This window comes from Sinocyclocheilus anshuiensis, unplaced genomic scaffold (genome assembly GCF_001515605.1).
Source record: "Sinocyclocheilus anshuiensis isolate Anshui unplaced genomic scaffold, SAMN03320099.WGS_v1.1 scaffold5603, whole genome shotgun sequence".
Lineage (NCBI taxonomy): Eukaryota > Metazoa > Chordata > Actinopteri > Cypriniformes > Cyprinidae > Sinocyclocheilus > Sinocyclocheilus anshuiensis.
In genome coordinates this window covers 17,807-33,894 of record NW_015548582.1, presented here as the reverse complement: position 1 = coordinate 33,894, position 16,088 = coordinate 17,807, and the positions used below count along the sequence as shown (strand labels likewise).

At 40.8% G+C, this 16,088-nt stretch overlaps 1 pseudogene; it reads left to right on the top strand.

Annotated features, from left to right (window-relative positions):
* Nucleotides 1-6,325: 6,325 nt before the first annotated feature.
* Nucleotides 6,326-16,088, top strand: part of LOC107656828 (uncharacterized protein PFB0765w-like) — an 11,081-nt pseudogene continuing 1,318 nt past the window's right edge.

The following is a 16,088-nucleotide window of genomic DNA, read 5'->3' as shown; positions in this document are numbered from 1 at the left end:
TGTGTGTGGTGATTTTTTTATTGATTTTTTCTATAGCAGATGGAAGTAGTCCGGAATCTAATTGTCCTAACAGAAAGTAAATCACTGGCATTGATATTAAGAAACTTTTTTTTGTATTTCCTTTTATGAAACAACATGGGTAAATCTCTGAAACTATATAAAAGGTCTGTGAACAATATTGTCATTGCAAAAATGAGCAGTGTTGTAACAGTTAAAGTTATGGGGGTTATGCGCAACAGACTTCCGTATTCTGTAAAACAGGTCTCGTTGCTTCCGTTCATTTTGTATGTGCTCTGTTAAAGGAAATCAGCCAGCTGTTATTGTTGCTGTTTTATGCTGTTTAATTACTTGGCCTATACATCACATTTAAAAAGGTATGTTCCACAAGAACAAAATTTTCCCTTTCAGTTGGGACATTTTTGTCTTAGCAGAAATCACTCGTCCAACACTCGTCTCGTGTCCTCTAGTGAAATCTAGTCTCTCTGTGGCACAGGCCATAACCTCCAGAAGTTCCTCATATGTGGGGCATGCAGGCTGGGAAGACTCATCAGCTTCTACACCCTCCTCAGCCACATGCCGCTCTTCCTCCAGCACTGTCTGCTGGATCAGATGTTGCAAGGGATAGCACGTTCTGATCCAGCAGCTCGCTCAAAGATTCATACCTTTTTTCAAACTCAAACTGGTGACCCCCACAATCCTATTCTCCACCTCACCTCAACACTCAAGGGTCCTGAGCAGCAGGGTGCAGACGCTGGCCCCATTTCCCTCGAGAAAAGGGACAAACATGAATACAGGTTCTTCATGAAGAAATTCTTGCAGTTAGCACATTCCTCCCCTTCATGGACTGAACATGCGTACTCCTCCCCCAAGTACGTAATTCACAAGTCATGTGTGTCCTCGGGCATTTGAACACGTGCTTCAGATACTGGTCATGCTGGAAGCATTCCCCATAACATCTTGTCAGATGACTTCTCAGGTAACCAGGATTACATTTTTAATCAAGATGTTCCCCTAGGGCCATTTTCCTGTTTGCATTCACACCACCAGTAGGAACTATAAAGTGGCGTATGCCAGAGATGGGCACTCGAGTTAGTGACTCGGACTCAAGTCGTATTTTTTTAGACTTAAGACTTGACTTCAGACTCGACCTGAAATGACTCCAGACTTGACTAAAGGTCTCGTGAATATTTTAAAAGCAACTTGAGTCTTGTATCCTTAAATCCTGACCGCGAGCCGTAACAGCAGCACCATTTTAAGTGAGCAGCGCGTCAAAACAGTGGAGCGGATCACATAACAAGCGCTCAGGGTCGTTTATGGTAAATATCTTTTAGCGCTATATCCTCTAGTATTTTTATCTAAAGCCAGACGCGCTTTATTCAAGCCCTTTCAGCTCTGTGCGCTTTCTCTCTTTCTCCGGACACCCGCCGCCTCTGACTAGCTATTCAAACCAGATGTGACAAGACGTTTCCGACATTTAGCATTATTAATATGTAGGCTAAGAACATTTAAAAAAAAATATGTAGGCCTAAATATAATTGAAAATTGTTGTTAGATGGCTAGGATGGAACTTAAACTTTGAAACTGTTAGTTCTTTCTTTTCTGCTCAAGATGAGAATGTTTTGATGATTGTAGCTACATTGTTTTTAGTAGGCTAGATACAGTGTGTGTCATGGTAGATCGGACTCTTATTATAGAATTCGATTACAGAAAAACTGTTTTGAACATGGTAATGGATTAAAACATTAGTAACTGGCTGGATGTACATTAACCTTACATCTTAACACCTCTTTTTTTTTTACAAAGCAGATCATAGATCATATATTTTGTCTATAGCATATAAAACAGCTTCGTAAATAGGAAGATTTCAATACATGAGGATTCTGAATGGGATTTTTTAGCATGACTTGAGACTCGACTCGGACTCGTGACCAAAGGCTCGAGACTTGACTCGGACTCCAAGTTAAAGACTTGTGAACATCTCTGCCGTATGCCAGGCGACAGTGACGTCATTCAACAGCGATGAATGAGGATGCTGTGATTGGAGCTGTGTTTTTGTTGTGTATTGTGGGTTTTGTGATAACGGAGATGGAATGTAGATGTATAAGTTGTGATTGAAAGAGCAAAAATCATTTATTGCCTCTTTCTCGATTAAACATTCATCAGTTTAATCTGGGTGATTTTGCACTTGGAACATAGACCTCAATCTCCACGATAATCTAGCTGTAAATCAGCATGTTGGTCCAGAACAATCTGCCTTAAAGTGCCTTTCAAAAGAACACTTTTTTTTACTTCTGCTTTTTATTTTTATATCCTTCAAAATCTGTATGATTTTAGTTCTCTGTGGAGCACAAAACAAGTTTTATTTATAAAATGAAGGTGGAGACCTTCACTCTCCTCCTAAAATGACAAAAGCCACCATAAAAAAAAAAAACTAGTCTATGCAGCTCTTGGTCTACATTCCAAGTCTTCTGAACCTATACGATAAGTTTGGATCCAGATCAAGTTGGATGAATTATTGAAATGATTGAGGAGGATGGTTGGATGGCGAAACACCTAAACTCCTAATCACCACCCCTAACACATACACGGAGCATAACATCCAACCTTCTTGATTCACATCACCCTGATACTACCCGAAACAGACACATGTATATATTCCAATGCAGTATTTTAAGGCTAATTAGCATGCTACATCCATGCAATTCCAAATACAGATGAATAATTCCTCTTCCTTTTCAAAACACTTTCTTTCCAAATGCACAAGCAAACTCCATCAAGTTTACTGGCAGTTGTGACCTAATGGTTGGAGAGCTATCCCTGCATACATGTCCTTGCGGGGCCCATGCTGGCTTTTTGCGGGCACAGTGGGCTAGGGCCAGCCCACACCAAACCTAAACAGGCCCGGTGCGGGCTTGCCCAGGGGAGGCCCACAGCTTTGGGCTCACCGCAGGCTCTCTGCGAGCAGCCTACACTATGGGACTGCCCACATTAATCCCATGATGGCCCAGTGTGGGCCAGACATGAGCCTGTTAATAAGAATTTTGTGGGCAGTTTTCTTCCTTACCACTAGGGGTGCAAGGGTGTTTTAGGTTTCCTTAAGTAAAGCCATGTGGTAGAGAGAGTTAGCAATAGCAAGCAGCAGTAGCCAGCATGGCTCAACTGCTGAACACATTGTGCTGTGTCCTGGTTGGGAAATGTGTCATTTCAAGCCCAATCTAATAGAGTTTTTTTTTTTATTTAAAAGTGTACATTGCTGATGTTTGTTTTGCAGAGATGGTACATGTATGTGTGGCTGATGTTTGGATTGATGGTAAGAAGACAATGTAATTGTATGCATTTTAGAAGTACTCTTTATTGGTGCGAGGTTACCACATCATGGTCCAGTTTGAATATGGATTTAAACGTGGGACCATAGTCTGGACGATTTTTGATTGTTCCTGGTTAGGAAGAGTCTGGTGTTTGAGAACTGTGGCATGTTTTCATTACAAGAGGTTGGATTATTAATTTGCTGTCAGACAACTTTATCTATGGACAGTGTTGGGCCATTGATACACTACAGATAAGACTTTTGCACATCAACTTTCACATGACGAAATCCTACAGTCTTACATTGCTGTGTTTGCGTTCTTTTTTTTTGTTTTGTAATTTTGTCTATATGTATTCTATTTTGTATTTAATAAATCCATTGATTTGAAATCCCTTTGACTACTGTACATTTTTGACAATATAGACATTAGTTATGTGGTGACTGCATCCATTTCAGCTGTATGAAAACTGTTTTTCCCAAAGACTTAATTTATAGTAGCTGAAAAGTATTTAAAGTGAAACATGTATTGTTATAGATCAGGGGTGCCCAACGTTTTGCTAATGAGCAAAATCTCAGAGGCCCTGCGCTGGCAGCCCACTGGGGGCCCTTAGGCTAGCCCTAAGTGGGTCCATAAAGGGCCAGTGGAGGCTCGTTTGCAGGCCAAACACAGAACAGTTAGCATGTTTTGCTCAAACTTTCGCCATGGCATTAGAGCTGCTACACCGTTGTCACTTGCGTAAACACAATAACGGCGCCGTGGGTGGAAACTTACAGATTAAGGGCGGTAATATTATAATGAGATCCATTTGCAATGTCACTAGTGGAGCGAAATGAGACGCGTTCGTTTTCTCAGACGCTTGCAGAAAAAGGCTTCCCAAAACAAAGTTACTGGGTTCATCTTTTTCATGTTCCTTGTTCGTTAGATGCACTGGGGCCCTGATTATAGCACTTAAAACCTGGAAAAGTCCGATTTTCATGATATGTCACCTTTAAAAATGAAGAAATTTGTCTAAATAAAAATACTTAAAAAGTTACCTCTACAGGATATCTGTATCCTCAGGGCATTCATTGCTTTCATTTTGAAATAATTTCTTTAGTATCATTAAATACATGCTCTATAATCTATACAAGTAAAATAAATCTAATTGAACCAGTCCTCAGCATGAGGTCACTGGGGCCCTGATTATAGCACTTAAAACCTGGAAAAGTCCGATTTTCATGATATGTCACCTTTAAAAATGAAGAAATTTGTCTAAATAAAAATACTTAAAAAGTTACCTCTACAGGATATCTGTATCCTCAGGGCATTCATTGCTTTCATTTTGAAATAATTTCTTTAGTATCATTTTAAATACATGCTCTATAATCTATACAAGTAAAATAAATCTAATTTAACCAGTCCTCAGCATGAGGTCACAGTGTAAAACTGCAAAAAACAATGGCATGTAAAACTGCCAAAATAAGACATATTGTACTACTAAAAGGAAAAAAGCAAACCAGTGGAAGGATTGTCGTTTTCAATTACATATTAGCTTAAAAATTTGTTTGTCATCTTAATTTGTTGTCTTGTCATTCAGTTGTTGTAACCTCAGTTTGACCTTTGTTTTTGTCAGCTCTGTCAGTATTTAACACCATCAGATGAAGGTTTCTGTTAATATGACGAGCTGCATCTCAAAATTCACGTTAGATGGAAACGTTTGTTTGTTTATTTCCTTGTTACCGCCATTCCAGCATCTGGCTATATACATGGCGAGAACCAATTAATCCATTCACAAGTCAATCTATACACTAGTCTTGTCTTTACAAAAAAAAAAGCAAATAAAAAATTTGAATGTAGCCTGTGCATCAAAACAATGCGCTACAATATTGCAACGCATTGTGTCAATACAGCGCAGTGAAGAATAACTTAAAGGTGCTGTATGTAAGTTTTTGACTCTACTAAAGCATAAAAATCCCATAATATGTTTGCAGATATTTAAGAAACATGCTAAGTTAACGTACTTGTTTATCTGAAAAACAATGCTACAGTCAGTTATTCTCCTTTGAAAATGTGCGTTCCGGGCCGGAATGTCGGTCTTTGTTTTGGTTTGTGAAACCCGCCCACTGCCAGTTTACCCAATTGTATTTCGGCACCCCGGGTTGCCAGTTGGCGGAAAACACGGCGTATTTCATTTCATTCATCGTCATGTGCGCTCGTTCCTGTTGGTGTCGTCAATCTGGCAACCTGCATGTGCGTCAAGTCTGAGGAGGAGGGTCCAGGTGAAAAAAACCCGCTCCAATATTTTGAATTTGGACTGCAATACCTAGTTGAACCACTCAGTGTCAATCCTACATGCAGCAATTAGCCTCTTGCTGCTGATTTGAATGGCGATGCTTCCCATTTTAAGTGTCAGTTGATGGCCTTTCATTTCTAAACCGAAATGTGTGCGCTGCTTTTCTGATGTTTATTTAAGTTTACCGTGTTTTTTATCCATGTCACTTGAAATGTGTCCGTTTTGAATCATTGTGGTGAGACACGTGAGGAAAAAAATAAACGATCAGTTGTGGGACTATTCTGTCATAAATCGTATACCATTAATTTCTGAACTTCCTACCGTCTGTTACTGGAAATGAAATTACTGGTTGATATGTCCCGATCTCAATAAAGTTTACACATGCTTTTATGATCTCGCTCAGGACACGCATTTTTTGTGGAAGTTTGGCCAGGACTGGTTCCAGAATAAATCACTTTTTTGTCCCGTCCATTGCTTATCACTGATATTTCGAGAATGAATCCAGCATCATTCCTGAAACTTTGCAGCATGTATGTGTCCAAAAAACAAAAGTTTCAAATTCTGAATGGATTATAGCCTAGAAAACACACAAAGCGCGCTCCCTTTATTATCACTAAAAGAATCACTCATCAAAGTTCATCGCGATCTCACAAAGTTCCGTTATAATCAAGCTCTCTAAACCACACAATAAATATCTTATTTACATCGCGTCTGCACTTAGTTAGTCATGAGATGATTTACGAGCATGCAAAACTCCGGCTCTTTCAGCGGTGAGTGAATTCTGAAAACTAACGTTTCTGATTGGCTATTGCGTTGAAGAAATCAACAGATATATTTTTGATCGGCTACATTGCTCAACACTGCAAAAACACTTTAAATAGTTTGCCAGATCTTTTAATTGCTTTTGCTTTCATTTGAGAGTATTTAGCACCATCTAGTACCCTTGTACAACCGGGCCTGGGCTGACATCGGGGATTCCATGACTGACCCTTGACCCTTTAAGAGCAAGTGAGCGCACCGGCGCCTCCATCTGTCATGCAGTGAGCATGCTGCTGTTAAGCTTTCACACTCCGCACAGACACTTGAATAGCGCACATTTCTCTAGGTTAACATTAGATTGAGCGGCCATGTAAAGTTGCTAATACTTACATATTTCAGATGATAAGCCATATTTGAGGTCGATGAATGATAGGTTTGGATGTCCTGTCTGATGTAGGCTACTGTATTACAATGTAGCCGATAACGATCTTCGTCACAAACTGCGTGACTTCGTCTGTGGATTCTTTTTTTTTTTCTTTCTGCAACTAAGCGACTAATAAAATGTTGGTCGACCAAGCCTCTTCTGGTTGACTAACGATTAGTGGACTATTAAGGGGCAGCCCTAAAAAAAACAGTTTGCATGGTAGAAAAATCATTATGTCTTTGGAATGTCCCCTTAACATGAAGACCCAACATGTGTGTTTGTGCTCTTTTTCAGTGAGTAATTTGAGAATTGTTCTGCTAGGAAAGAATGAATAAGAAAACAGCCGATTGGGAAACATTATATTGGATACAACAGCATTTCACAGTGATGCTCCATCTTATTTACAGCAGCACAGTGTGAGAATCAGTGGAGAGGTGGAGAAGAGACACATCACAGTCATCAACACTCACCTGCTCCAGCTGAATCTCTCAGAGCATCAGATAATAGAGGCAGTGAGAGACTGTGTGTCTCTGTCTGCTCCAGGACCTCATGTGTTTGTACTCGTAATGCAGTATAATGACTTCAGTGAGAACGACAGACACAGAGTGAAATATGTGCTGAACCTCTTCAGTGAGCAGGCCATGAAACACACTATAGTGCTGACTACTGATGAAGAGACACGCGGATTCATATTCAGATATAAGAATATCGCTATTCATGATTTAATAAAGGAGTGTGGAGGAAGACATCTTCAGGTTGATACAAGAAACCCAGGATGGCCATCAGAGTTGTTCAGAAAGACAGAGGAGATACTCAAGAAAGAACGTGAAGAATTTCTCATTGGTAACATGTATGAGGATGAAGGTGATGGATCATCAGTGGATGAAGATCTGAGCAGATCTGGAGCTTCAGTCGGAGATGACAACGAAGAGGAGGATTCTGATCTTAAAGAGTGCACAAAAACAGGACGCGATGGAGGAGGTTTGTTAAAGTCTTTTTTTTTTTCATGAATGACTATTGTCCATTAACAGTTACAGTGAAAGCAGAAATTGAAGCATATGGTTGATAAAAATAGTGGCATTTGTTCTCGACAGAGACACTGTTAAAGGCACCAATGGAAAAACTGTGGAACTCATTGCACATGTGGTTTCAGTCACAAGGTAATGATCAGAAAATATGCATGTATTTTTGAGATAAAAATAACATTACATGCAGAGTTTGGAAGAAATAATATGATAATATTAAAAATTATACATATTCTATGACGTGTAATTGACAATATTAACTTGAAATTCAATATATTGTTTTGAATTTTTATTTGATCTATCCTTAGATTCTAGAGAAAGAGAACGTGGATTGAGGATTGTGCTGCTGGGAAAAACTGGAGTTGGGAAAAGTTCAACCGGAAACACCATCTTAGGAAGAGAAGTGTTTATATCAGACATTTCTGAAAAATCTGTTACTAAAGAGTGTCAGAAAAAGACAGCTGAAATCAACGGCAGACACATTACTGTGATACACATTTGGATTGAGGATTGTGCTGCTGGGAAAAACTGGAGTTGGGAAAAGTTCAACCGGAAACACCATCTTAGGAAGAGAAGTGTTTATATCAGACATTTCTGAAAAATCTGTTACTAAAGAGTGTCAGAAAAAGACAGCTGAAATCAACGGCAGACACATTACTGTGATCGACACTCCAGGACTGTTTGATACTGATCTGACTAATGAGGTGATCCAGAGAGAAATCAGCAACTGCATCTCTATGATCCTGCCTGGACCACATGTCTTCATCATCGTGATCAACTTAGCACAACGATTCACTCAAGAAGAGAAAACAGCAGTGAAGATCATCCAAGAGACTTTTGGTGAAAACTCTTTAATGTTCACCATGGTGCTCTTCACCAGAGGAGATGACCTGAATGACAAAACCATAGAACAGTATCTGGGAAACCCTGGATCTGCCCTTAAAAACCTGATTGATGAGTGTGGAAACAGATACCATGTGTTCAATAATAATGAGACTGGAGACCGAACACAGGTGACTGATCTACTGCAGAAGATAGACAACATGGTGAAAGCAAACGGAGGGAGTTACTACTCATGTAAGATCTTCAGAGAGAAGGAAAGAGAAATACAAGAACAACAGATGATGATACTGATGGAGAGAGTGGAGCAAGTGATCAGAGAAAGAGAAGAACTGATGAACAAACATAAAGAAGAGAAAAAGAAGATGAAGATGAAGATCGAGGAAGAAAGACAGAATCATGAGAAACAGAGAAAGAGAAGAGAAGATGAATTTATTGAGAGAGAAGGACAATATAAAAGAGACATTCTAGAGAGAGAGGAACAAGAGAGAAAGATACGAGAGGAGCTAACATAACTACTATAATTCTCTGGATCTTAAGCTGAAAGTTTTACTGTAATTTTCTAACCTTTTTAATAATCTTTTTATGATCTAAACCTAAAAATGTTTTTTTCAGCTAGGATGCATTAATATGATAATCTATAAAAGTATCTAATGTCTGGCTGAAGCCACTCATCATCTAACTGTAGGCATGGGGTGAGTTTCACCAAAGCTTATTAAACTGTTTTAAATATGGAAAAGGAAAAGGCCCCACATTTATACTTTGAATTGGCATAAATATAAGAAAGAACATATTTGACTCGTGAAAATAATGAAACTAGTGAAAAGTGGCTCATCTTACCCTGACCCCCCGTAGATCTTGTCATTTGAGTAAATGAAGATGTTGTTTTAAATTTCTGTATGATTTGTTCCGTTTTTAATTTTCAGTTTCAAGAGAAAACACAGATGATGAACTGAGGATTGTGCTTCTGGGAAAAACTGGAGTTGGGACTGGAAGCACAATCTTAGGAAGAGATGCTTTTAAGGCAGAAGCATCATTTGAATCAGCGACTAAAGAGAGTCAGAGAGAAACATCTGAAATCAACGGTCGACGTGTTACTGTGATCGACACTCCAGGACTGTTTGATACTGATCTGACTAATGAGGTGATCCAGAGAGAAATCAGCAACTGCATCTCTATGATCCTGCCTGGACCACATGTCTTCATCATCGTGATCAACTTAGCACAACGATTCACTCAAGAAGAGAAAACAGCAGTGAAGATCATCCAAGAGACTTTTGGTGAAAACTCTTTAATGTTCACCATGGTGCTCTTCACCAGAGGAGATGACCTGAATGACAAAACCATAGAACAGTATCTGGGAAACCCTGGATCTGCCCTTAAAAACCTGATTGATGAGTGTGGAAACAGATACCATGTGTTCAATAATAATGAGACTGGAGACCGAACACAGGTGACTGATCTACTGCAGAAGATAGACAACATGGTGAAAGCAAACGGAGGGAGTTACTACTCATGTAAGATCTTCAGAGAGAAGGAAAGAGAAATACAAGAACAACAGATGATGATACTGATGGAGAGAGTGGAGCAAGTGATCAGAGAAAGAGAAGAACTGATGAACAAACATAAAGAAGAGAAAAAGAAGATGAAGATGAAGATCGAGGAAGAAAGACAGAATCATGAGAAACAGAGAAAGAGAAGAGAAGATTAATTTATTGAGAGAAAAGGACAATATAAAAGAGACATTCTAGAGAGAGAGGAACAAGAGAGAAAGATACGAGAGGAGCTGAAGAGAGAACGAGAGGAATGGGAGACACAGAAACAACAGGAGAGACAAAGAAGAGAAGAAGAGGAGGAGAAATGGAGAAAGAAAGAACAGGAAAAGTGGGATGAATATAATCAGAGACTTAAAGAAGAGAGAAAGAGAATGGAAAGAGAGAAGGAAGATCTCCAATACAAACATGAAAAAGAGAAAAAGCGAATGAAGATGATGATGGATGAGGAAAGACAGAATCATGACACAGAAAGGAAGAGAAGAGAAGAGGAATTTAGGGAGAGAGAAGAACAATATAAAGCAGAGATGAAGAGAGGACGAGAGGAATGGGAGAGACAGAAACAACAAGGAAGACAAAGAAGAGAAGAAGAGGAGGACAGAAGGAGAAAGATAGAGCAGGAAACATGGGATGAATATTATCAGAAACTTAAACGAGAGAGAGAAAGAAGACTGAGAGAGAGAGAAGAACTTCAGTTCAAACATGAAGAAGAGAGAGAGAGAATGAAGAAGATGATGGAGGAAGAAAGACAGAATCATGAAAAAGAGAGAAAGAGAAGAGAAGATGAATATATAGAAAGAGAAGAACAATATAAAACAGACATTAAAAACATAGAAGAACAAGAGAGAAAGATAAGAGAGGAGCTGAAGAGTGAACGAGAGGAATGGGAGAAACAGAAACAACAGGAACGAGAAAGAGAAGAAGAAAGACATATATTTAATGAACTTTACACAGAAAGTTCTGAGGGTCAGTACACAAACAATAAATAAAAAAAAAAAAAGTTAAATTAATTTGCAAAGAATCAAATATTTGGGTTTATACCATCATACTCGATTCTGATTGACTGGCAGGTATGCATTAAAACCGTCTAATGCACAGGTAGTTCAAAGCCAGTTTAATCAGTTTTCTATTAATGCGCTGCTTTCATTGACGCACACACACACACATCACTCGCACACAAACACAGAGAGAGAGATTGGAGATCTCGCTGCACACATACAGAAACATTCAGGAGCTCAGAAGCTTGTTGTCAACTCTGCCCTGCAACATTAATGAATAAAATAGCCTGTATAGTGGATCACTACATTATATTTCTCAACAACGAGGAGGTAAAATCACTGTTTTAAAATCACTGTTTAATGCACAGCTAGACGCGCATTATCTCTTATGTAAACAACAACCTGCTTTTATTGCATTATACTGTGCTTTTTCAACAGTTTTTGTAGTTGCTATATTGCTGAGGAAATACATAACTAATTGCAAATTTAGAATCAGCAGTCACAAGACTCACAACGAATGCCATTTGGGTGAGATTATATTTTCAGCGTAGCCACCATTGTTTGTAAACACTTTAACCAGAGACTTAAGCTGAACGCACACTACAAGCTCATCACATTTCATATTTGTAGTCTCATGCCACAGCTCCGACTAGTCACAGACCCTATGACAGACTCAAAACCTGTTTAATATCTAGATGTCTAGCTGTCAGGTGTGCAGACGCAATGGAGTGACATTGAGTAACAGCTAATGAAATTGTGAGAGAATGAGTAACATCCAATGAAAGAGGATGTTGAAGGCAGTAAGAGAGTATTCATTGTTTTGTGACAGAGTCCTGACATTCTTCTTGTGTCTTTCTTGTGAGTGCACGGCTTTGAGTGTTTCATGTTGGAGCGTGTTGTTCGGATCCCGGCATCCATGTCCATGTTCTGTCTTGTTGTGGAAGAGCACAGTCTCGAGATCGCTTGGGCTGTGCGCTCTTCTGTCCATGTGTGTTGTTGTGTTTTGAGTAGCACGCAGTTCGTGTTCAGCCACATGCTTTCTCATTGTCTTGTGGTGTTGCACGCAGCTCGTGCTTTTATCTGCTGCATGCTTTCTTGTTATGTTTTGTGTATTCTTTTGTGTTGTTTGTTTCCATGTGCCCTGTGCTCTCATGTCTACTGTCTTGAACCCGCCCACCTTGTTATATTACCTGGTTATTGGTTCAGTTTCCCCACCTGTTGTCCCTAATTACCCTCCTTGTTTGCTCCCTATTTATTCTACTTGTGTTTGCAGTCCTGTGCCAGTTCGTTGTCTAAGGGTGTATTCACACCTGTCTTTTTTGGTTTGATTGAATCGAACTCAAGTTTGTTTCCCCCTTTGGTGCGGATCTTTTTTTTTTGTTGATTTTTTATTTATTTATTTATTTTTATTATTAATAAAAAGCCCATCTCCTTTGCACAAATGAGTCAGCAGCAGAGCATGCAGCAGAGATTCTAAAAGAGAATAACAATATCTGTATAACTTCAATAATCATTTAAATAAAAACAATCTAATTAAATAATTTCCTAATTTTATGTGTCTCTGCTATATATACAAATAATTATTATTTTATTATTATTATTACAATGTGTAGAGTCATTGACATTTTAAATGATCCCTACTAAGTTGAGGGCATTGATAAATATGGATCTTAAGGAAAAATTTTCACTGGCTGTATGAATGTTGCAGTCTCCAACAGTCAGAGCTCTGTCGACAGTAAGCACTAAAAACAAGAAAAGTCTGCAAATTCTTTTAAAAACTCAGTGTTGAGCAGGTTATCATGGTCATGTTTAGTTTCTAGTCATAGTTTTTGATGTAACCATTTACCGTTCTAGTAATTCATTAGTTGTCATGGTTTCTGATTAGTCCACATCTGTTACCTGTTCTGCCATGAAAATTGAGCCAGAGTAATCGCCAGAAGCTAATTTCATCAGAATCAGAATCAGAATCAGAATGAGCTTTATTGCCAGGTATGTTTACCCATACGAGGAATTTGTTTTCGTGACAGAAGCTTCCACAGTGTAACAGAATGACAGTAACAGAACAAAAAACACAGATTAAAAAACAAACAAACAAACAAACAAAAAAAATAAAAAATTATATATATAAGTAAATTAGGAATAAAAATATACAAATTGACAATTGTATGTACAGGTATATAACAATAGACAGTTGTATGATGTTTACACATACGAGGAATTTGTTTTCGTGACAGAAGCTTCCACAGTGTAACAGAATGACAGTAACAGAACAAAAAACACAGATTAAAAAACAAACAAACAAACAAACAAAAAAAATAAAAAATTATATATATAAGTAAATTAGGAATAAAAATATACAAATTGACAATTGTATGTGTTTTTTCAAACCTGCAGTAGAACTCATTCAGATCGTCTGCTAGTTGTTGATTCTCCACAGTGCTGGGGGATGGTGTCTTGTAGTTGTCTTGTATCTTGGACACACTCCCTTGGCTGAGGTGCATAATAAAAGCTGGAACTTGAATGATTTAATATTGAATGAGAAATTATTATGTGATGAGCCAGATGAGGAGGTGTTTGCAATATTACAGTCACTGCTGGTCCCATCCAGTTTTAAGCTGTCAAAGTAATCACTTGTTCAGCACAGTTCCAAATGTTTATCATTCAGCACCAAGTCTGCTAGTCTCACCAAGAACCAAGACTCCTTCTTTGCCACTGACCTCACCCTGCTCCAAACCTCGTTTGTTCTCACGGGTCCTGCCCAGCTCCAAGTGTCTTTCGTTGGTGCTCGTCCCACCCAGCCCTAAGTCTCCTTTGTTGTTGCTGGTCTCACCCAGCTCCAAGACTCCTCTGTCGCCATCGGTTCTACTCAGCTCCAAGTCCCCTTTGTCACCACTGGTCCCACCCAGCTCCAAGTATTCTTCGTCAGTGCTGGTCCTGCCCATCTACAAGGCTCTTTTTTGTCACTGGTCCTGCCAAACTACAAGTCTCCCTCATTGTTGCTGGTCCTGACCAGCTCCAAGTGTCCTTCGTTGGTGCTCGTCCCACCCAGCCCTAAGTCTCCTTTGTTGTTACTGGTCCCACCCAGCTCCAAGAATCCTTCGTCGCCATCGGTCCTGCTCAGCTTCAAGTTCCCTTTGTCACTGCTGGTTCCACCCAGCTCCAAGTGACCTTCGTTGGTGCTGGTCCTGCCCAACTACAAGGCTCTTTTTTTTTGTTGCTGGTCCTGCCCAGCTCGAAGTCTCCTTTATTGTCACTGGACCTGCCCAGCTACAAGTGTCCTTCATTGGTGCTGGTCCCACCCAGCTCTAAGACTCCTTAATTGCAGTTGGTCCTGCTCAGCTCCAAGTCTCCATTGTCACCGCTGGTCCCACCCAGCTCCAAGTATTCTTCGTCAGTGCTGGTCCTGCCCATCTACAAAGCTCTTTTTTGTCACTGGTCCTGCCAAACTACAAGTCTCCCTCATTGTTGCTGGTCCTGACCAGCTCCAAGTGTCCTTCGTTGGTGCTCGTCCCACCCAGCCCTAAGTCTCCTTTGTTGTTACTGGTCCCACCCAGCTCCAAGAATCCTTCGTCGCCATCGGTCCTGCTCAGCTTCAAGTCCCCTTTGTCACTGCTGGTTCCACCCAGCTCCAAGTGACCTTCGTTGGTGCTGGTCCTGCCCAACTACAAGGCTCTTTTTTTTTTGTTGCTGGTCCTGCCCAGCTCGAAGTCTCCTTTATCGTCACTGGACCTGCCCAGCTACAAGTGTCCTTCATTGGTGCTGGTCCCACCCAGCTCTAAGACTCCAGTTAGTCCTGCTCAGCTCCAAGTCTCCATTGTCACCGCTGGTCCCACCCAGCTCCAAGTATTCTTCATCTGTGCTGGTCACACCCAGCTACAAGTCTTCTTTGTCACCACTGGTCACGCCAAGCTCCAGTTGTCCTTCAATGGTGCTGGTCCCACCCAGCTCGAAGTCTCCTTTTTCACTGCTGGTCCTGCTCAGCTCCAAGTCTCCATTGTCACCGCTGGTCCCACCCAGCTCCAAGTATTCTTCGTCAGTGCTGGTCCTGCCCATCTACAAAGCTCTTTTTTGTCACTGGTCCTGCCAAACTACAAGTCTCCCTCATTGTTGCTGGTCCTGACCAGCTCCAAGTGTCCTTCGTTGGTGCTCGTCCCACCCAGCCCTAAGTCTCCTTTGTTGTTACTGGTCCCACCCAGCTCCAAGAATCCTTCGTCGCCATCGGTCCTGCTCAGCTTCAAGTCCCCTTTGTCACTGCTGGTTCCACCCAGCTCCAAGTGACCTTCGTTGGTGCTGGTCCTGCCCAACTACAAGGCTCTTTTTTTTTTGTTGCTGGTCCTGCCCAGCTCGAAGTCTCCTTTATCGTCACTGGACCTGCCCAGCTACAAGTGTCCTTCATTGGTGCTGGTCCCACCCAGCTCTAAGACTCCAGTTAGTCCTGCTCAGCTCCAAGTCTCCATTGTCACCGCTGGTCCCACCCAGCTCCAAGTATTCTTCATCTGTGCTGGTCACACCCAGCTACAAGTCTTCTTTGTCACCACTGGTCACGCCAAGCTCCAGTTGTCCTTCAATGGTGCTGGTCCCACCCAGCTCGAAGTCTCCTTTTTCACTGCTGGTCCTGCTCAGCTCCAAGTCTCCTTCATTGCTGCTGATCCTGCCCAGTTTTAAGCCTCTTTCCTCTGCCAAAGGCATACAGTTCCTTGGCCTTATATCCACTGTCTCCCTTCAGCCCCTCGTCTGCTCCCCAGACTCCACCTCGGCCACATTGGCTCCACCTTGGTTCAACACTTCCTTGGCTCCACCATGGACACCATGGCCATCCCTCAGGCTTTACCTTGATATATCATCGCTCTGGTTTTTCCTCTGCCTCTGACTTCCAGCTGCACCTCGCCCCCTCACCCCTCTGGCTCTG